Source organism: Aedes albopictus, chromosome 3, assembly GCF_035046485.1.
Source record: "Aedes albopictus strain Foshan chromosome 3, AalbF5, whole genome shotgun sequence".
NCBI classification, from domain to species: Eukaryota; Metazoa; Arthropoda; class Insecta; order Diptera; family Culicidae; genus Aedes; species Aedes albopictus.
In genome coordinates, this window is record NC_085138.1 from 130651676 (window position 1) to 130674811 (window position 23136).

Below are 23136 nucleotides of genomic sequence, written 5' to 3' on the forward strand. Positions count from 1 at the left end.
AAAAGCAGAGCAGCGATCTTATTTTTGGGACCGCACCCCAGAAATTCACACCGAAAATCTAAATATGAAGCAGTTCTGCCAAGACTTCTTCCTATGTTGCGTTCGCCACCCGCCACCTACTCCTTTACTTATTCCCACAGGTTGGCAGGTGGACAACGAGAGAGGAGCATCACCCCATCCGCAAACACAAGAACCACACACTATTATCGTCCCAGTAGCAATCACTTTCCTTCTTTTTCACGCTTTTTTTTCTGGTATCAAATACTGGAGAAGGCGCTTCTGCTGGATCACCCGCCTGCCCTTTTCACTCCCGGAACTCGACCACACCTCGACGACGTATTCCGCGAATTCGATTGCGCGACCATAATATGGTAATAATAATAAATAATTAATAAAAATATCACTTCGCGCGATTTTGATTGACACGGACTGTCGAAACGGCGACGACGGACGGGCCCAGTCAAAAACAAACTGACGTTCAATGACACACACTTAAGCGTGCGCATACAGTACGGATGCTGTTTGTACATTCCATACAGTACTTGTGTGCGTGCACCATCATGCGCAGTTTGGTCGAGTTCCCAAGTCGAGCAGTTCATTAGTAGATCTTTGTATCGAGATACTATTTTTGCGACGCATGTATGCGATAACCAAGCATGAGCGCTTGCGCACCATCCAACGTGAGCGTTTTGCGCTTATGACGTGCACGTTTCGTGCACAAAACGTCGTGAGCTAAAACGCGCCTAAATTCTTGTTTTGGGTGTAGTTGGAACGATGGTATTAAAAATGAAGAAGCTTTTGATAGCAACTTTAACGTGTTCAGATGTGACCGTGATTTAGTTTTAACCAAAAGACAATCTGGCGGAGGAGTAGTAGTCGCAATTTCTACCAAATATAATTCAGAACAAATAATTTCGCCTAAATTTAAGGAGTTCGAACATGTGTGGGTTAAAGCTCATATTAATGGGGAAACTCACATTTTCGCTTCAGTGTATTTTCCACCTGATCTAGCATGTAAATCAACATATGAGAAGTTCTTTGAAGCAGCTGATAAAATTGTAACTCAGCTTCCTCCTGAATATAAAGTACATGTATACGGAGACTTCAATCAGCGCGGTGCAGACTTTATTCCTGATGCAGAAAATAAGAGTATTCTTCTGCCAGTCGTTGGGGATAATGACACATTACAATTTATTTTTGAGAAAATTGCCAACTTGGGACTTAATCAAATAAATCACGTAAAAAATGGACAAAACTGTTTCTTGGATTTTTTACTTACAAATATACATGAAGATTTCTGTGTGACTGAATCTCTTGATCCTTTATGGAAAAATGAAATATTTCATACGGCAATTGAGTACTCTGTATTTGTACATAATAATTGTAACCCCTTTGACTGTGAATTCGAAAATGTATTGGATTTTAATAAAGCAAACTTTGACAACATTAAGGCTAAGTTAAATAGAGCTAACTGGCAATCCGTTTTGAGGAGTCAGACAAATATTGATTGCGCTGTGGAGGTCTAAACTTAAGTCAACAAGCTTTCCCTTCAAAATGACATTAGACGAGAAAGATGGAGATAATTCAGAGGATATTTGCACTCTATTTGCATCATTCTTTCAAGAAACCTACACAAATCATACTGACAACGATCGTGACTTTGAATATTTTTCATATTTCCCTGATTTTCCAAATGATGTAGGTGTTAGTCACATTAACGTTAAAGATATTTTAGATAAGTTAAATGATCTAGACACCACAAAAGGTTCAGGTCCAGATGGAATTCTACCATCATTCTTAAAACCATTAGCAATAGAACTTACAACTCCATTATTTTGGTTATTCAACATGTCGCTGGAAGCTGGAAAATTCCCGCTGGAGTGGAAAAAATCTTTTTTGATACCAATCTATAAGTCTGGTAAAAAATCCGATGTTCGAAATTATCGTGGAATTGCAATCATTTCATGCATTCCAAAACTTTTCGAATGCATCATTAACAAAAATATGTTCTCTCAGATCAAAAATAGAATAACTATTGCCCAACATGGTTTCTTTAAAGGTCGCTCAACGGCTACAAATCTGCTGGAATTTGTCAATTACTCTTTAAATGCAATGGATAATGGTAATCGTGTTGAAGCACTTTACACTGATTTTAGCAAAGCATTCGATAGACTGGATATTCCTATGTTGATTTTCAAGCTCGCAAAAATGGGAATTTCAACTAGGCTCCTCGGCTGGATTGAGTCGTGTTTGACTGATCGCCAACAGATAGTTCGATTCAATGATAAAAAATCAAAACCAATCAAGGTCACATCTGGTGTTCCCCAAGGTTCACACTTGGGACCCCTGCTTTTCATTTTATACGTTAACGATATTTCTTTTATACTACATAAACTGAAAATTCTCATATATGCTGACGACATGAAACTGTTCTTAGAAATTAGAAATAAAGATGATGTCCATACATTTATAAATGAAATACAAATCTTCCACATATGGTCCTCTAAAAGTTTGCTGAAATTAAATGTTAAAAAATGCAATCATATAACTTACAGCAGAAAACGAGGTGTAGATGTTTCAATAAAGTTAGGTAACCAAAATGTTGGAAAATGTGATAAAGTAAGAGACTTAGGAATTATCTTAGACTCGAAATTAACGTTTGTCGAACATTATAATACAATTATTCACAGAGCAAGCAATATCCCGAATAAAACGATATCATACGGCTGTGATACAGTCAATCATTTTCTGATTATTCGCGGAATCATAAAATGGATCATAAACTCATGATTATGTGAATGATATTAATGATTACAGGAATCATATCCGGAGTTTGAATGATAGACCGAATGGGTTGTTAAGTATCGTTACCATTCAAAAACGACTATTTTCTCGAACAAAAATTTCATCAAATTGTACACGTTATAATCACTTTATCATTGATTTTATGATACACTGAATAATAAAAACAAAAACTGAAATATTTCACAGTTCTGCCTTACCGACTTAAAAAATGATACACCCCTGCAGATCCTTCTACTGTCAAAGTTCGTGATGTTATCTGTTGTGTTTATTTCTGTGCCTCCTGGAAGTTTTTTTTCACGGTTGGGAATCGAACTACTACTGCTGCTGCTGGGTGGCTCCGTTTATTCTTGCAACGCGTTTTCTCGTTTGACCACATCGGCAATGTGCTCGCGGGTGGTTCGAAATCAATTTTGTGAAAGCTGAAAATCAAACTATGCAGAAACGATCTGTCCTAGGTCTCAATGCTCATCTCAATGTGTGTCATCGCGAAACAACCGTTTCCTACAAGGTACGTTATTCTAATACTTAGGACCTATCAATGAGGAATGCGTGCTTTATCCTACGCTAATTTTCATGGCAGTATCATGCAGTTAGTTGCCAGACAGTAGCCAATGCACAGGTGCGGCAAAATCGGGGGAATTATGCTGCAGTGCGATACATTGCAATGCGTTTCCGTGTCAATATTTACGATCTTTCGCATGCGCTCAGGATTTAGGACTCTACAACTTCTCTTATCCTTCTAACCCAACTTTTAAGCTCTTACTCCCAAGCTTTCTTTCAGAAATCGAAAAATGTAGGAAAATCGAATTATTTAAAATTATATACTTATCATTAGGTGTGCCATAATGATTTGTGCTATGATATATTAAAAATATTGAATGATCTTGTTTTTAAAGTTTGCATCATCTGATCATTGAGCAATGATTACTTCTATGATTATCATTCAGTGAATTCAAAGCTTATAATATGCACGATACCACGTATTGTAAAAATCTATTCGGGATGTTGGATGCTCTTCTTTTCGACTAACCGTTTGGAAACCCAATGAGCTTCACGGTACAACTCATTTTTTTTTGCTTTATTATTGAGATTTTCAGCTATTAGCTGTTTAGTTCAATTGTAATGCTAATGCTAGTGCTATGAAGAATTCATGAACGATAGCCATGTAATTATACACGACATATTACAAGAATGATACCGGAAGAAATATCAAAGCTTGATCGTTGGCGTTCGTGGAGCAATTTATCGCCACATTGACATAAATTACAAAGCGCATCTTTCCTTGCATCTTTCTCATCGGATAATCACAATCACGTCGCCACAGCACCTCGATCGCAACGACCGTCGTTCACATGTCGCGTGGACTCGACTCGCGCCCTCATCATTGCATTGTGGCAAGGCGAATCTTCTTCTCACTTGCGCAACACTTGGGATGGCATCACCCCTTCTTACTGCCATTTGTCAGGCTACGTCAACCGACTGTGATGGTTGTCGTGCGGCGAAAGGAGGGTTCGTTTCACCCGCAAATAATAACCGAAGAGGACAACGACGCCAGTGAAGGTAAAATTGAATATCACTTGGAAGGAAACGATCACACACACGTGACGGGGGCGCGAGGAGGTGCTTTAATTCAATTTTCTCCTTTCGACGACGATTGAACCGAAGGAAGGCCAACGACGAACGCTTCAGCGGACGAGCAGGGACGATCTCCATTCAGTTTGGATGGCGCGCCGCCGCCCCCCGTGTCGTGTTCCACGTTATGAATGCTGATGTTTAAAACAATTATTATTATTATGAATTATAAATTTTGAAAAGCATAAAACACCGCACATCAAAACATTATGAGAAAGCCAGAAAGCGGCATAAATACCGTGCAATCAGTCAATCACAAGATTTATTTATATGTGTTCTTTGAGCTTTCGCCTCGCGTTTGTGGTGCAGTCAGTTGGCGACGCGCGGGAGTTGTTCAACTGTCTGTCCCTCAGCGAAGTGGTCCACATCCAATGAGCCGTGCCGCCGCCGCCAGGGCAGATAATCCCCGGCGGAGAAGAGAAGATACACGGCAACATGTTAAACTGAAATAACGAGCGTTGCATGTTCCTCTGCGCTCTGCAGACTGGGTGCTTCGAGTTACATGAGTCCCGTTTTCAATTCGGATCATTCATCCTTTTACGAACAAGAGTTATGCATAACTATAGCGGCGAGGTGAATGAAGCCATTCTGGAGCGGCATTGTGATACATGTATAACTAAGTGACAGGTTTTATCTTCAATAGCCAGAGGTGAAACTTCTTTCAACGCATGGATCATCATAGTTCTTGTAAGAGCATTCAGTATTTAGTTTGCAGTTGTTTGCGATACACTCTTGATTGTTCTGTAGGCAAAATTCTATAGTATATGGCAATATATGGCAAAATATAAGGCAGATTAATAGCTACCTAGGACCCAAATCGTTGGAAAAATCTAAAAATAAACGAATAAACAAACATGGATTACTGAACAATTTAAAAAATGACATCTTGATACTTCTTTTTGAAGCTAAGCCAAAGTCAACTGGCAGCACTGCTTCCATGGGCGTAGCCAGAGGGGGGGGGGCAGCCCCCCCCCCCCCCTGGCCGCTAGATTATTTTTTTTTAATTCGAGCTAACTCAAAAAATAAACTATTTTAATAATTAAGGTTTTTTTTTCAACAATTAGCAATCCCTTTTTACTCGAAAACCACAAGAAATTTTGCTAAGTATTTCTCCAAGAGAATCACTTCAATCTTATCATAGAAAAAAAAAAAGAAATTTACCAAATAGCAAGCTTGGTTGAATGGCTAAGTTATGTGATGTTTATTCATGGAATACAATAACAGCATGCTAAATACGGACTAAGTACACTGAAAAAAGGGACATGGTAACGGTTACCAAACCAAGGGTGAAATTAAAACAACTTTACTACTTGATTTTCGTAGACCATGAATTATTTTTGAAACTACCATGTGCAGGGTTGAATTTACCATGTCGCTCTTTATTTACATGTCATGGTAATTTTGAATCTCTTTCCATAGTTCGTTTTACTATGTGCGGGATAAACAACATAGTACGTTTAACCATTGTAATATGGTTTGGATTACTATGCGTATGGTTCAGCCCCTCTTTTGTTTACATTTTCATTTTTCGCTAAAAAAAATACATTTTGTCGGTATTATATTAGGTTTTATTGCATTTTTAATATAATTTAGATTAAAAATCTCATTTTTTCCCAATTTTTAAGTTCAACAGTGTAGGTACGCCTTCCGTGTGTGGCATGCAATGACGCAACCAGCAGCGGCATCATAGTCAGGATTTTTTCCGCAGTCAAGTTCGCAGATTGTGAACAATCCTTGGTACCCAAGGACGAAATTGCTGAAGAATGAAGTAGTTTGCGGCCGGCTGCGATTAGGCTTTTACTAGAACTTGCCCTGTTGGAGTGGATGCCTTGCCGGTTGAATCATGTAGGTTGTTCAAAAGGCACACTGACATTGGCGATTGGAACAATTCTAGCCAAAGTTCTAGCAGGCCAATTAATTCCGGTACCGGTGATGTCAGTGTAATGGGGGACTCCAGGGGGGACTGCAGCATGGGCGAGAATGCTGCAACACCGTACGAGAGCGAATGAGGCACGTTACAAACAGGCGCGGAACAGGCAGAACTCAGTCTTCCGGATGAAGAAGCGCCAGCAGGAAGAACGAGATCGCGAAGCGATGGAAGAGCTGTACCGCGCTAAGGACACACGAAAGTTCTACGAGAAGCTGAACCGCTCGCGCAGAGGCTTTGTGCCACAAGCCGACATGTGCCGAGATAATCACGGGAATATTCTCACGAGCGAGCGTGAGGTGGTCGAGAGGTGGCGGCAGCATTACGATGAGCACCTCAATGGCGACGTTGCAAGTACCGAAGGTGGCGTGGTAACAGATCTAGGAGTATGTGCACAGGACGAAAGACTTCCGGCCCCTGACCTTCAAGAGATTGAGGAGGAGGTTGGCCGGTTGAAAAACAACAAAGCCGCTGGAGCAGATCAACTACCAAGCGAGCTTCTAAAATACGGTGGAGAAGCACTGGTGAGAGCACTACACTGGGTCATTACCAAGATTTGGGAGGAGGAAGTATTACCGGAGGAATGGATGGAAGGTATCGTGTGTCCCATCTACAAAAAGGGCGACAAGTTGGATTGCGGGAACTATCGCGCGATCACACTACTGAGCGCTGCCTACAAGGTACTCTCCCAAATTTTATGCCGCCGTCTATCACCGATTGCAAGAGAGTTCGTGGGGCAATATCAGGCTGGATTCATGGGTGAACGCGCTACAACGGACCAGATGTTCGCCATCCGCCAGGTGTTGCAGAAATGCCGCGAATACAACGTACCCACACATCACTTGTTCATCGATTTCAAATCGGCGTATGATACAATCGATCGAGAACAGCTATGGCAGATTATGCACGAATACGGATTCCCGGATAAACTGATACGGTTGATCAAGGCGACGATGGATCCAGTGATGTGCGTAGTTCGAGTATCAGGGACACTCTCGAGTCCCTTCGAATCTCGCAGAGGGTTGCGGCAAGGTGATGGTCTTTCGTGCTTGCTGTTCAACATTGCTTTGGAGGGTGTAATAAGAAGAGCGGGGATAAACACGAGTGGGACGATTTTCACGAAGTCCGTTCAGCTGCTTGGTTTCGCCGATGATATTGATATTATTGCTCGTAAATTTGAGACGATGGCGGAAACGTACATCCGACTAAAGAGTGAAGCCAGGCGAATCGGATTAGTCATTAATGTGTCGAAGACAAAGTACATGATGGCAAAGGGCTCCAGGGAGGAATTACCGCGCCCGCCACCCCGAATTCATATCGACGGTGATGAAATCGAGGCGGTTGAAGAATTCGTGTACTTGGGCTCACTGGTGACCGACGACAACGACACCAGCAGAGAAATCCAGAGGCGCATTGTGGCAGGAAATCGTGCCTACTTTGGACTCCGCAGAACTCTACGATCGAATAAAGTTCGCCGTAACACGAAGTTAACCATCTACAAAACGCTGATTAGACCGGTGGTCCTCTATGGGCACGAAACATGGACCCTACGTGCAGAGGACCAACGCGCCCTTGGAGTTTTCGAACGGAAGGTGTTGCGCACCATCTACGGCGGAGTGCAGATGGAAGACGGGACTTGGAGAAGGCGAATGAACCACGAGCTGCATCAGCTGCTGAGAGAACCAACCATCGTCCATACCGCGAAAATCGGGAGGCTACGGTGGGCGGGTCACGTCATCAGGATGTCGGATAGCAACCCGACTAAAATGGTTCTCGAGAGTCATCCGACCGGTACAAGAAGACGTGGAGCGCAGCGAGCTAGGTGGGTCGACCAAGTGGAGGACGATCTGCGGACCCTACGCAGAGTGCGGAACTGGAGACATACAGCCATGGACCGAGTGGAATGGAGGCGGCTACTATGTACAGCAGAGGCCACCCCGGCCTTAGCCTGACCGGTAAGGTAAGTAAGGGGGGACTGCTCTTTCGTAACTTCCAGCAGCAATGCATTTTGCAGCCTGCTCTGTTAGAACCCCGGGCTTAATGATATAACCAGACATGGTCAAACTTATGCTGCTTGACCTTGGCTCAAATGCGTCAATATTCCCGGGGCAACCTCGGCACTCCCACAGCATCTATGACAGTCATTCCTGCTGTACTCTCTTCATCCATCCCATTCATCTTCCCCCGATACTGTGCTACAAATCTCCCTGCTCCGTATCGCCATCCTCCGCCATCAATCCTTCTCCATCCTTTCCGTCAGTCGGTACTCCTCCTAGTTGATGTTACTCTAAAATTTATTTCAGTGTAGAACTATATGCTGCTGTAGAGCACAGTTTTATGCTCCCGCTACACGAATTTTCACTAGTATACCAAGCAACACACATGTTATATAAGAGTTACGACAGCGCAAGTTTTGGTTGTATAGAAGTTAATTTTACGTTATTCTTACATTGTGTTGGAATAACATCAAATAAACTTCTATACAACCAAAACTTGCGCTGTGGTAACTAATATATAACATGTGTGTTGCTTGGGATTCAATGCAAACGATCGTCATGTTAAGAGATAAATACCTGGGATTTATTTACGAATTCTTTCAAGGACACCTCCAGAAATTCTCCAGGGATTCTTTCGTAAATTCCTCAAAGGACTACTCCAGAAATTCTTTAAGGATCTTCTTCCGAGCTTTTCTCCACGAACTCTTCTTAGAATTCCTACAGGATTTGTCCAAGAAATCCATCTGCAATTTTTTCAGCAAATCTTCCTAGGATTCATTCAGGAATTCCTCAATGGATTCCTCCACGAATTTTTCAGAGATTCCTCTAGGAATTAATCCAGAGATGCCTCTGGGAATTGCTGCAGGAATTCCTCTAAAAATTCATCCAGGAATTCCTGCAGAAATACTTTTAGAGATGCCTCCAAAAATTCCTCTAGGAATTATTTTAGATCTTCCTCCGTTGATCCCTACAGGCATTCCATTAGGATATCCTCCAGCGATTCCTCCAGGCATTGCTCCAGGGACTTGTCTTAGGATTCCTTCAGGAATTCCTCCTCGTATTTTTTAATGAACTCCTCTAGGAATTAATTCAGTACTACCTCCAGGAACTGTTTTGGGATTCCTCTTGAAATGACTTCCAGGGTTCCATCTGAAGTTTCTTCAGGAGCTCTTCTAAGGATTGCTTCAGAATTGCTCCAAGAATTCCATCTGCGGTTTCTTCAGGAATTATTCCTGGTATTGCTCTACAGTTCCTTAACAGATTCATCCAAGAATTTCTTCAAGAATTCCTCCAGGAATTTTTCCATGGATTCCTCTGGAATTTCTGCAAAAAAAATATCTAAAAATTCCACATACCTCCAGAATTTCCGACAGCAATTCCTCATGAGATTTCTTCAGTAGTTTCTCTGGAGATTCCTTCAACCTTCAGGAATTTCTACAGGCATTCCTCCAGGTATCCCTCCAAGGATTCCTACAGGATTCCTCCAAGAAATCCTCCAGAGTTTCCACAATGAATTCCTTCAGGACTTCCTGCAGGCATTCCTCCAGAAATTCCTACAGAAATTTATTCAGGAATTCTTCAAAATAATTCTTCCAATGATTTTTTTTCCAGAGACTTCTACAGTAATACCTCCAAAGATTTCTCCAGGATTACTTCAGGGAATCCTCCAAGAATTTCACCAGGAATTCTCCTAGGCATCCTTCCAGGAAATTTTTCAGGCATTCTTCCAGGGATTCATAGATTTCAATTATGTTTTTTTTTCACAACCATGCCGCTTATATGAATCATAAGTTGTATATATGGATCGCATTCACAAAAACTATAAATTCAATAGGCTAGTATTGAAACAGAAAAATCATCCGTTCATAAGTTGCGTCTTGTGGAGCGGACCTGGTGTGGTGGTTAGAACACATGACTATCACGCCGAGGACCTGGGATCGAATCCCACTCCCGACAAACTCGCAAAATGTGAGTTATTCCTTCGGAAGGGAAGTAAAGCGTGGGTCCCGAGATGAACTAGCCAAGGGCTAAAAATCTCGTTAATACAGATAAAAAAAAAAAAGTTGCGTCTTATGAGTTTCCTAAGTATTTTTGCCTCAGTGTAATTCAGAACGCCAGCGCTCTGCCGATGCGTTCCCATCGAGGAGTCGAAGAAGACTGATGGAAGATGAGAAGAAGCTGATTGCTTTTATACCCCACGGCAAAATCGAAAAATCTACTTGCACGTGATTGGTCAGTAAGAAGATAGGTCAACAGTTTTCAATTTTTGAATAGTTAGTTTTTGAAAATAGTAACTTTTATGTATTGTAGAAAATTGTTATAAAGTTTTCCAATCGATTCGTGCTAAAATCTCAAAAATCCATCGATTACTTTTTGATTAGCGTTTGAAATCTGAAGCAATTTCGTGACGGTCGTAAAATTTTAGATTTTCATTTTGCACCCGGTGCCGTGGTACAGTACCGTACCTTCCGCATAGACGTAGTGTGTCGCGACCCACAGCATGAAATATTTATCAATTTCTGATTCCGGAGATGACCTTCTCTTCTCTGGAACGATGAAAGTGGACTGAAAAGAGAGTGAAGATAATGGATAGCAAAGCATATTGCAAAAGTGAAGCATAGCCTGAAGCGACAGGCTAGGACATTAACCTTCACATACCCGACCCCCGACAACTCATTTTCAAAATGCTGACATTCCGTCAATTTTCATCCGATTTTATTGAAGTCGCCCTCAATCGATTATACATTGATGCGAGTTTATTATTCTCAAGTGGCCATGTAATATCCGGAACCATTCCGGAGATATTCCGGATTAAACTGGGGTCAGGGGGTGGGAGAGGTGTCTGTGTTGCCGAATGGCTAAAAGTGATTGTTTTTTGTGACATTGTGTTTGAGAGGTCTCCGCGGAACATGTTCCAGGTGTTCCGGACCGGCCACATCAGTCCACTATGAGTAGCATGTCGTCGATGACCAGCTATTCGGGTCCGTTTGAGCCACGGGGCTCAGAAGAGGGTCAGTGTCAACCACTCCCAGGGGAAGAGCAGTTGACGAAAAATTGCAAGTGCCGGGGCTGGGAATCAAACCCATGACCATGCGCATATGAAGCGAACGTGTGACCAACTACGCCACGGGCCCCGGCTGTCCACACGGTTTATTGGCGAGACTAATTAGACTGATATGCGCTATGATGGATGGTTCAAAATCAAGTGCTCCCCAAACAACTAGTAATCCATTTAGGCGCATGTAAAATGTACGCATATCGCCTCCACTATGACATCTTATGCAACATCTTATACGATCACTGGTTGACTGTGTCGGATTTTAGATGCGTCTAATTAATTTGTAACCTTGGATGGGTTAGAGTGATGCTCTTTCAAACTCAGTATTCAATACACTAAGAAGTGATTAGGAGGTCTGACGTGCAATGGAATGGTCCTACCATTACACGACTGTACAATATACATGCTTCTCGATTTTATAGACGATGACGATATTAATCTTATCGGCTTCGATCGTAGGGCAGTGAAGCACACTTGTGTAGAGTTATGCAATTGAATGGAAAGCGGATATTTGATTCAGTGTAGCAGGGCCGCTGACAACGACATCAAGAATAACAAACAGGAAGAACGTAAACAAAGGCGGGAATCAGGTTGCAGTGCGTATAGGAGATTGGACGTGTGCGAACGGGAAAATCGGACTGAACCGAAGCTTCCAAGGGACTCTACAATTTGGCGCAGCCGGTATGTATTTTCGGTGGTCTAGGGTTTTTCCCGAGCAGGAGGAATAATTGGTAGGAAAATTGCGGGTCCGGATGTTTCAGAAGCGCACCAGGCAAGTCCGGATGATACCGTAGTGCCGTAAAGAGCGAGTCCGGACTGGTCCCGAGGCGCAAGAAAAGATGCGAGTCCGGTGCAAACCGAAGCGCCAACTGAAGCGAGGTTGAGGCGAGTCCGGATGTTTCTTCAGCGCTTTAAAAATGGCGAGACCGGGTGGTTCCGCAGCGAGTGTTACTTTTTTGTTTTGGAACAATCGTGCACTGCTCGTGACCCAGTGAGAACATTTGGAGATGTGAGTGCTTCAACCGGGTAGGAGGGCAAGATTCTTCACCGGATCTGCTGAGAGAGAGAGACTTCCTAGCATACGAAACCAATTCCGAAGTGCGAGGACTTCCCCGGATGGAAGAGAGAATGCCCATGCTTCAGATCACCGTGGGGAACAATATGCTTCGTACGCTTTTCGATACCGGTAGCCGGTACAACTTGGAGAGTGCATATAAGCGAATTGAGCCGTCGTTTACAAACACCCCGATGGTGTTCAGTGGTTTTGGTGTTTTGGGGCCATGTAAATGAGAGCTCGAGGCATTACGGCGGAGATCAACAAAGAGGGAGTGAAAATAAAAAAGAAGAAAAACGAAGTGAATTAATGTCGAATTCGTTTTTAATTCAGTTCCAACCTGGGTTGGAACTGGATGAGATCACAGTTTCAACCCCAACCCGACTTCGGTTTCGCTTGTACTAAAGTTTGTTTGAGTTTGTTTGACGTTTGTTTGTTTACAAATTTTCCGCCAATCCAGTTCCAACCCAGGTTCAAAAACGAATTCGACATAAGATGAAGAAATGAAATGCTGTTAGTTCTGGAGGAAGAAAAGGCTGAAATGGCAATTGCCGTGTCGCTGCGATATGCGGACAGAATCAGAGGGACGATCGAGAATGATCGCGTGGAAACAAATATAAATTTGAATGATGACGTGACAGTTCATATTCTCCGTGACGGCTTGTGCCGAAAGTGAAAAAGATCCTGGAAAAACTGTTGAAGACTGGCTTAAAGCTGGTGTAATATAGTGTCAGTAAGTACTAAAGCCCTGTGACGCTTGCACCTAAGAAGAACAGATCGATGAGAGTTTGTGTTGGTCGACTACCGACAATTGGACCAAAAGGTGGTTGAAGACTGCTTTCCGATAAGCAATATCGAAGTTCAAAGTAGACAATCTCAAAATGGCAGAAGTGCTTACCACACTCGGTTTGATGAACTCATTTTTGCATGTTCTAGTGGAACAATCGAGTCGAAAGAACGCTAGTTTGTGTCACGAAACTGGAACAGTACGATTTCCTGAAGACTCCCTTCGGATTTTCCGATGATCCGTAGTGGACACCTGATAATTCACCGATGCGATGCGCTATTCCGTCAGAGACCGAGGAAGTAATCTTTGAAGTGTTGAAAGAAGTGTCCAGAGTGATTACAGAGAATGGAAGTCAGTTTAATTGGGAAAAATCTCAATTTCTGAAGAATGAATCGGATTATCTAGATTCTAGGGTATGTGATCGGCGATGAAAATTACTGCATATCTCCAACGAAGTTCAGTGCAGTGCAACACTACCGTGAACCGTCTAAAGCAAAAGAGTCGCAACGGTTCCTGTGGCTCACGAATTACTTCCGTAAATTATTTTGAAGTTTGAATTGAATGTACAAAGAGCGAATATTGCAAATAAAACGTATCAAATACGGTTGACTTCAGTGAGCTGAACACGTAGTGCGAATGTCAACAGAAAGAATAGCGAAAACAATATTCAGCAGAAAACCTGCTGTCACTCCACAATTCGTCATTTAAATTTTAAAGCACAGACCACAATTTTGTGAAACTTTTACGGCCACATGTTTCTGTACCACTGCCCCTTTTGATGAACTCAGCTGTTTATAGAGAATGTACAATTCATAATCCATTCCAAAACTATTTATTTCAATGCTTAATATTACTACATCCAAATTCGGCCGTTACAAATATTTATTTCACTTTTTGTCCCACCACTCTTGGTTGGTCGAGGGGGGGGGGGGTTTGGTAAAAATAATAAAGTATTTAATATGAAAAATATTAAAAACTCATCGGATCTGTTATATAATTTTCAGAAAGACCCGATATATGGATAAATATTTTTTATCTGCCCCCTCAAATGCAAAATCCAGCCAAAAATTGTTGTAGGGGGGGGGGGGACAAAAAGTCAAAATAAAATTTGTATCAGCCTTATGATCGAAACACAAATAGTAACACTAGGCATTTGCTAGTAAAAATGGTTTGAGCTATGCCAGTAACTTGCATCAAATGTATCATTAATCAACCGGTAGTAGGACTGCTTGATCTCTGCGTGCATGAAACTATAGCCATTTTGCGTTATACAATATTCAATAATTTAAAGTTTGATCATACGTTTCCTAACAAGTTTCCTAATCTATCGACAATATTTATAAATGTTCTATTTTTCTTTAGAGTTGTAAATTTGTACTTCATCAAACTCATTCTTTCCAATTGCAATTTGAAACCCGGTTGATTTATTCATCTGCATAAACGCACTCAGCTGTGACTTTGTGCGATTAATTTGCCAACAATTAAAACCAGTTCAACTACACAAATGCACAACTCGTTCCCTAAACGCAACCATAAATGAACTCTCTTGTCCTGTCCTGTCTAGCTCACGGTCTCTCAAAAACGACAACTTGTGCCCAGAAGTGCCTTGTTAACCGGCAAACTGTCATGTCACCGCACATGTGCAACAAACTTGAGCCACGCGAGCCCCAGACACACCGGAAAAGGCTGAGCAGTGAACAACAACAAGCACAAACAACGATCAGGGAATAGACCACAAAAGCTGGAAGCGGTTAACGAAAACCTATTCTCCTATTCCAGTTTGGTTCATTTTATGTGCTTGCTTATGCTTACGTCCACCAGCATCGTTTCCACCGTGCCGTCATCTTCCCGCCGGCTCAATCTCAAACCCGAGGCAACAGCACTTAACCAGACTTATGTATGAACGCAACAGTTTAAAAGATTTACGACCCTTAATAGAGTAATAAATTCTATCGGAGCATTTTTCAAATTTCTGAAGGTCTAGCAGTATGTTGACAATATTCTAACAGAACGAGGCCCTTCCACATGGTCCGTGGTCGTTCGGTGAGTTCTACCTATCGATTCGGTATGGGAAAAATGTAGTTCAACTAGAGTTGGTAATCCATTCCGATGCCGACAGCAACAAGTTTGCGAAATGTATCACAAATTGCGTCCGAAGCCTTCCAAGATACAACACAATGCCGAGCCGAGCACTCCACATTCCGAGTTCCGGTCGGTCATCCTGCCTGCCATGCCGGTGCGGTGTGGTGCGGCTGTCCGCGGCATTCGCGGCTAATGCTCATTATAGGGCCTTTATCAGGACGTGATTTCGCACAATCTGGCAGCGCTAATGCTACTTTATTTATTATCCGGGACGAATCGGGAGCTATTTTTCTAAATTGAATATTTCGTTACTTCGTTAACCGGTGATTATATGCTGCTGCCACGACGACTCGACGCGACGGTTTATTCGTATCGGATTCAATGGTCCCGCGAACGCGTTTCGTATTCAGAGCAAATGATAAAGAAGCTTTCAGTTGCGTTCACGGTTTGTTTTGTTGTGGGGATGAATAGCCCGTTCAGGTCAGCCGCTGGAAAAGAATGGTCATTGTGTCACCACCCCTAACCGGATCGATTGTCAGTAGGAGGAAGGCTACAAGAAGATTGTTGAAATCATGCTATGTCTGAACGGTTTTGTTTGATTGCAAAGAACTGCATTTATAAACAAATAGCTATTGCTTTTAATATGAAAATTGACCATTCATGGTTTTTAGAGCCTAAAACTCCATAAAGAAAACAGTCTCAGACCGTATTTGAGACAACCGGCAGTGCTCCGGGTGTCCCACCGGAAGTAATCAAATGTAAAAGTGAACCAAACTCATGCGACACATGAAACCAGGGCTTTTTTTGATAACCTGATGAACGGTTTGCAAGAAAATAGGCTCAGACCACAATAGTGACTACCGCTAGTGTTGTAGAACCAGCGTTGGGTGGTTCGCCGGAGATATACGAAAGAGAACAAAACCGATGCAATATAAGAGAACGAAATCTTGTCAAAACTAGAGCGATCTCATCAAATCACTCCTTTTCAGATTTTTGAGGTTAAACTGTACAGTAGGATGGTTCAACAAATTAAAATTCAATCGCAACAACTCCAAACAAAGTTTTTTCAATTCTCTTTTGTGTCTTAAATAACTGCGTAAAATTTTGATGCGTCTGGTTGTACCCTCGTGCTCTGAAATGTAGTTGAACTTTGAATGGGATTGAGTATGAGGAATTTCACTTGCTGTGAATGAAAAACTTTGTCCAAAACCGCAAAGTGATCGGCCTCCAGTGATAGTGAAGGTGGTCATGCAGTTAACTAAGAGGTCTGATATTTGTCAGTTCTGTCTGTGCGTTGAACTCGGAGTTTGTCAAGAATATGAGCCTTCAATAAGTTTCCCAAATCAATGATGGTTTTGGGAAAAAAAATCTTGCTTTCAGGAACACTTTGACTTCAGTCAATGAAAAGATCATGAGTGCAAATTCGACGAGAAAGGCACTACCACCACTAGGGGGATTAATCTGGGTTTTTAAGTGGACAGCCTTTCAACAAGAAAGACAAAAACCATCCTCCAAAATCCCTGAAAATAAAATAAATATTCTGGGGGATTTTTACAGAATGTCGCCCCGAAATTTCTTCAGAAATATATTCCAGTATTATCTCACAAATTCCATCTGAAATACGTACGGACTTAAAAACAATCGAACAAAGATTGATCGGCAATTTTCTCCAGGGATTTTTTAGCTTGTAATGGATATCCTCAGAAATTCATCAAAGTTCCTTCATGTATTTCTTCCAGTAATTCCTTCAAAAAATTTTTCAGGGAGTTTTCAAAAAAAATCTCCAATGACTGTCTTTAGTGATTTATCTGAGAAATCTTCAGGAATACTTCCATTGATTCCTTCAGACAATTTTTAGTTTCTTTTAAAATTTTTGTTTTTATAATATAGTAGAAATACCAGGATTTTTTTTTTACCTTCTATGATTCACTTCCGATATTGCCAAAGAGATGCCATCATAAAATCTTACAGAAATTCCTATAGAAAAGTCCCCCGCGGATTTATTTTTGCATGTTTTGAAAGCAGCTTCCATACATCGCTCCAGAATTTCCCATAGAAAATTCTTCGGAATGTCCAGATATTTCTCCTAAAATTCCTCTAGGAAATTTTCCTTGGGATTCTTTAAAAGTTCATCCATAGATTTTTCAGGAATCCGTACGAGAATTCTTTCTTCCATAGATTCCTTCAGATATGCTCTCAGAGATTCTCAGAGAAAATCAAAGGTTCTTCCATAAATTTATCCAAGATTTTTTTTTAGAAAATGTCACACAGACTCCTTCAGAAACTCTTACAAAATTTTCTTCAGAAGTTTTTCAGGAACCCTTTAAGAAATTTTTTCAGGGTTTATTTCGGATATTCCTTGATAAATTTCTCCAGAAATTTCTCCAATAATATGTTTAGATTGATATCTTTGGGTTCCTTCTGAAACTCCACCAAAAATTACTTAAAAATACTTCAAGAGATTCGTGGGGTCTCCAGTTAGCCTAGTGGTTAAGGCTTAGGACCGACAATCTGGAGACGGCGGGCTCGATTCCCATTCCAGTCGAGAAAATTTTCTCGACTCCCTGGGTATAGTGTATCATTGTACTTGCCTCACAATATACATAAAAAATTCATGCAATGGCAGGCAAAGAAAACCCTTTTATTAATAACTGTGGAAGTGCTCAAGGAACACTAAGTTGAAGCAAGGCAGGCCAAGTCCCAGTGAGGACGTAGAGCCATAAAGAAGAAGAAGATTCGTTTGAAAAAATCATCGGAATTCTTTACAGGGAATTCTTTAGAAATATCTACCGGAATTTCTTCAGAAATTCTTTTAAAGATTCTTAAATAAATTCCTTCAGTGGTTTCTTCAGATTTTTTTTCAGATATTCCTTCAAATATTCGTTTAGCTGTTTCTTCAGTCCACCAGATATTTGTTTAGAAATTGCTGTATGGATCCAATTGAAAATTTCCAGACAATTTTTTCAGGGATTTATCCAGAAACTCCAGTAGGAATTCCTTCAGAGATCCTTGCACAACTATTTCAGTGATTCAGGCAGGACTTTCTCGAAAGATTCCTGCAAAAGTTCATAGTGACGTCCATTCCGGATTTCCTCCAGATATTCCTCCATTACCTTAGAAATTCATCCAGCATTATCTAAGGATAACTCCAATAGATCCTCCGTGGATTCTTTAAAAAATTTATTCAAAAGTATTTTCTATAAATTTCTACGGAAGTTCTTGTAGAAATATCTTAAAGTTTTTCTGTGGATCATTGTAGATGAATTCTATGCATTTCTTCAGGTATTTCCAGTGGTGTCATCGTGGTTACTCCAAGTTACTCACTGAGTAACCAGCTCTTCAGTTCAAAAAAAAAAATTTTTTTTTCAGGATGCAAAATATAATAAATTACCAATTTTGGTTATTTTGGGTGCACCCTGTTAACGCCCTGACCACATCAGTTTTAGTGAATATGGATTTTTAAACAATTTGACATTCTGGACCGCCCCCTCAGGAAGCGAAATATTATAAAATGCCAATTTTGGTTATTTTGGGTGCACACTGTCAACGCCCTGACCACATCAGTTTTAGTGAATATGGATTTTTAAACAATTTGACATTCTGGACCGCCCCCTCGGGCAGTGGTGTCATCGTGGTTACTCCAAGTTACTCACTGAGTAACCAGCTCTTCAGTTCAAAAAAAAAATTTTTTTTTCAGGATGCAAAATATAATAAATTACCAATTTTGGTTATTTTGGGTGCACCCTGTTAACGCCCTGACCACATCAGTTTTAGTGAATATGGATTTTTAAACAATTCGACATTCTGGACCGCCCCCAAGCCAAAAACGCTTTATTTCAAAATTCCCAAAGAAATGGGTTATATTATTATTACCACCAGCTGGGTGCACATCTTCAAAAATTTTCAGATCACTTCACTTCACTGAACTGAACTGAAACATTAGTATATTATATGTGGTAAATTCACACCCTGTGTACTCCTCATGCATGCCCATGTTACGTTTGCGATACTGTCGTTGGATTGAAAATGTTTAACTTTTTCTTATAACTTGCATACGGTTGATTTCTTGTGCATACATTTGGGCGTTTAAAATTTGTTTTCCTTGGCAATAATTTCCAATCAGAAAAATGTGTGTACATTTGCATTGTTCCAATTTATACATGTCCTTGACAAATAAAAAACCAGTTGGAAACTTTAGCACACAGTTTTTGTTCCCTGATTCTTTATTTTTATGTGTTCACTAGCTGACCCGGCAAACCTTGTATTGCCCATTTCAATTGTGGCTCTTGCACTACGACACTTGGTTTAATCGAGATGGTTTTAAATTTCTCTCTTCTTATAAAGCTTATAAGAATTTCACAGTTTTTCTAATGTTTTTTGTTTATTTTCATAACACAGTCACCCTGCGAACAAATTGATCATTAGTTTTGATAATTTTTTCTTTCGTTTATTAGTTATATGTCTACTCATATACATTGGAAGGCCGGCTAAAGAGGCACGTTATCTTCCATTTGGGGCATTTGTTCCCATGTGTTTCATGATTCCACATGCTTGACTAAGAAAGGAAGGTCCACTATTTCGTAACAGTGTAATTCGAAAGCACAGCCTATTTTTAAAAGAAGGAAAAATCTCATATGAACTATGCAGTTTGGTTGCTAGTAAAACCTTTATCAGTGTAATTACGGAAAAAAATTACCATAGAGCTAACAGTTCAACTGCCATAAGCTACACAACAATGCCACTCGAAAGAAAAACCTTTGATTAACCCGTTTTGGTCATAGTTAGAAATTTAATTTCAGAAAATCGCCGTGACTTAATTTTTCAACCGATATTTACAAAATTTGGAATGAAGACCGCGCTACATCCCTAGTTCCATGGAAAAATATCAAAATGGTTTTTTGGTTCTTGGGGTTTGAGTAATTGAAGGGGGGTCAAATAGGGTCAAAAATGGACCAACTTCCTTTTAATCACTGATTATTTGTGAGAAACACATGGAAAAAGATTGCAAATGTGTTCAATTATCGTTTTATTTTTGCAAATGCATTGTTTGAGTAAATTGGGATTACCTGGTTCTGGTTTCGGATGTTCTGGGTCACGTTTGGGGTGCCTTCAGGAGACACATTTCGCAAGCTCCTGACACCTGACATTTTGCATAGCATAATTCTAAAAAAACACATTTGTCATGTCCCATTCTACATAGTGTCGCAAATCAAGTATTTGGGAGGAATATTCAGAAATTTTTGGACATATTGACCACCATCCCGGATGTTTCGGGAACCTGGGGCTACCCGGAAATAGTGGCATTTTCCCGAACAATTACGAAACCTGGCTTGCGACACAACCGACATCATGATTTTGCAAATCAAGAGTGTTGGAGGTGAATTCGGAGGTTTTTGGACAATGTGACCATCAGAGGGAACACCGTCAAGCTCGGTATGGAGGGTTTCCGCGATGGTCAATCGGAGACAGCTGCCGGAATTCCAGGGGTTTTGTACCTTTCGTCGCATAAAAAGTCCAAGGACAATTATTTTCTCTTCGACATTATTTTATTTAAATTTAATCGGAAAACTTATTTGTGAATTCTTTTAGAAGTTTTTTCAAAATTCTCGAAATCATTTTTGGTTTTTATTTTATGTTATTTCAACTTAAAGCTAATTCTACGCTTAAATATTTTTTTGGGAAATTTATTTGGCAATTTTTATAGAAATTCCAGCGGTAGTATTTGGAGGAATTATTCGTAGTTCCTTTATAAGTTTCTTCGGGAAATAATTTAATTATTTCAACAGCAATTTCTGAAATTCCTGCGGCAATATTTAACAAATATTGTCGTAAATCGTTTTAAAGTTATTTTGCCAAATTCATGAATAATTCTTTTGGCAATTTATTTGGGAATTCATTAAGCAATTCTTCCGCGAATTTATTCAATATTTTCAGAATTTTCCAGACATTATTTTCAACTTTCCTGCGACAACGTTTTCGGCAATAATTATAAAATCCTTTCAGAAGTACCTACTTTTGAAAATTTCTTTAAAAACTCTTCCGAAAAATTATTTGAAATTTATTTTAGGCAATTTTTAGAAAGTCCTTCATATTTTTTTTTGAGGGATTTCTCCATCAATTACTTTGCAAATTCATCTTACATTATGTTGAGGGATTCTTTCGGCATAATTCGGGAAAATATTCGTATATTATTTTGAACGTTTCTTCGGCAACTAATGAGAAAAAAATCGGAATTTATGAGAAAAAAAATCGTTGATTCTTGTGAAGATTCGCATTCTTTTCTGCAAGGATTCCTCCAGGAATTCCTCCAGAGATTCCTCCAGGAATTCCTTAATAAAAAACTTCAGGGATTCTTCCAAGAAATAATCCAAGCATTCCTCCAGGAATTCCTCCAGCGATTCCTCGAGGGATTCCTCCAGGAATTTCTCCGAAGATCCCTCCAAAAATTTCTCCAGAGATTCCTCTAGGAATTTCTCCAGGGATTCCTCCAGGAATTTCTCCACAGATTCCTCCAAGAATACCCCCAAGGATTCCTCCTGGGAAACTGCCAGAAAATCGTCCAAGCATTCCTCCAGTGATTCCTCAAGCGATTCCTCCAGGAATTTCTCCGGCGATTCCTCCAGAAATTTCTACAGGAATTCCTCCAAAAATACTTCCAAGTATTCCTCCAGAGATTCCTTTAGGAATTCGTCCAGGAATTTCCGCAGGGATTCCTCAAGAAACTTCTCCAGGAATTCATCCAGGGATTCTTTAAGGAATTAAAATTCCTCCAGGGCTACCTCCAGGGATTCCTCCAGGGAATCATCCAGAAATTCCTCCAGGGATTCCTCCAGGGATTCCTCCTGGAATTTCTCTAGGGATTCCTCCAGGAATTCCACCAGGCATTCCTCCTGGCATTCCCCCAGGAATTCTTCCAGGGTTTCAGGAATTTCTCAAGGAATTGTCCCAGTAATTCCTCCAAGGATTCCTCAAGGAACTCCACCAGCGATTCCACCAGGAATACCTCCAGGGTTCCTCCAGGAATGTCTTCAGGAATTTCTCCAGAGTTCCTTCAAGAATTTCTCCAAGGATTCTTCCAGGAATTTCTCCAGACATTCCTCCAGGAATATCTCTAGGGATTTCTCCACGGATTCCTCCAGGAATACCTCAAGGGGTTCCTGAAGGAAATCATCCAGGCTATCCTCCAGAAATACCTTCAGGGATTCCTCCAGGGATTCTTCCAGGAATTCCCCCAGGCATTCCTCCAGGATTTCCTACAGAGAAAAAGAATTTCTCAATGGTTCCCCCAGCAATTTCTCCAGGGATTCCTCAAAAAATTCATGCAAGGATTCCTCCAGAAACTCCTTCAGGGATTCCTCAAGGAATTCCCCCAGGGTTTTCTCTAGGGATTCCTCCAAGGATTCATCCAGGAATTCCTCCAAAAATATCCTCCAGGGATTTCTCCTGGGCTTCCTCCAGGGATTCCCCCAGGGATTCCTCCAGAAATTCTTCAAAAAATACCTCCAGGGATTCCTCCTGGGCTTCCTCCAGGGATTCCTGCAAGGATTCCTCTAAAAAATACCTGCAGGGATTCCTCCAGGAATTCCTCAGGAAATTCCCAAATGGATTAGAACGTGCCTCTGGAGCCGACCTACTGATACCTGAAGGATTCCTCCAGGAATACCTCCAAGAATTCCACCAGGAATTTCTCCAGGGATTCCTTAAGGAATTCCTCCAGGGCGCCTTCAGGAATTTCTCCAGGTGATCCTCCAGAAATACCTCCAGGAATTGCTCCAGGGATTCCTCCAAGTAAAC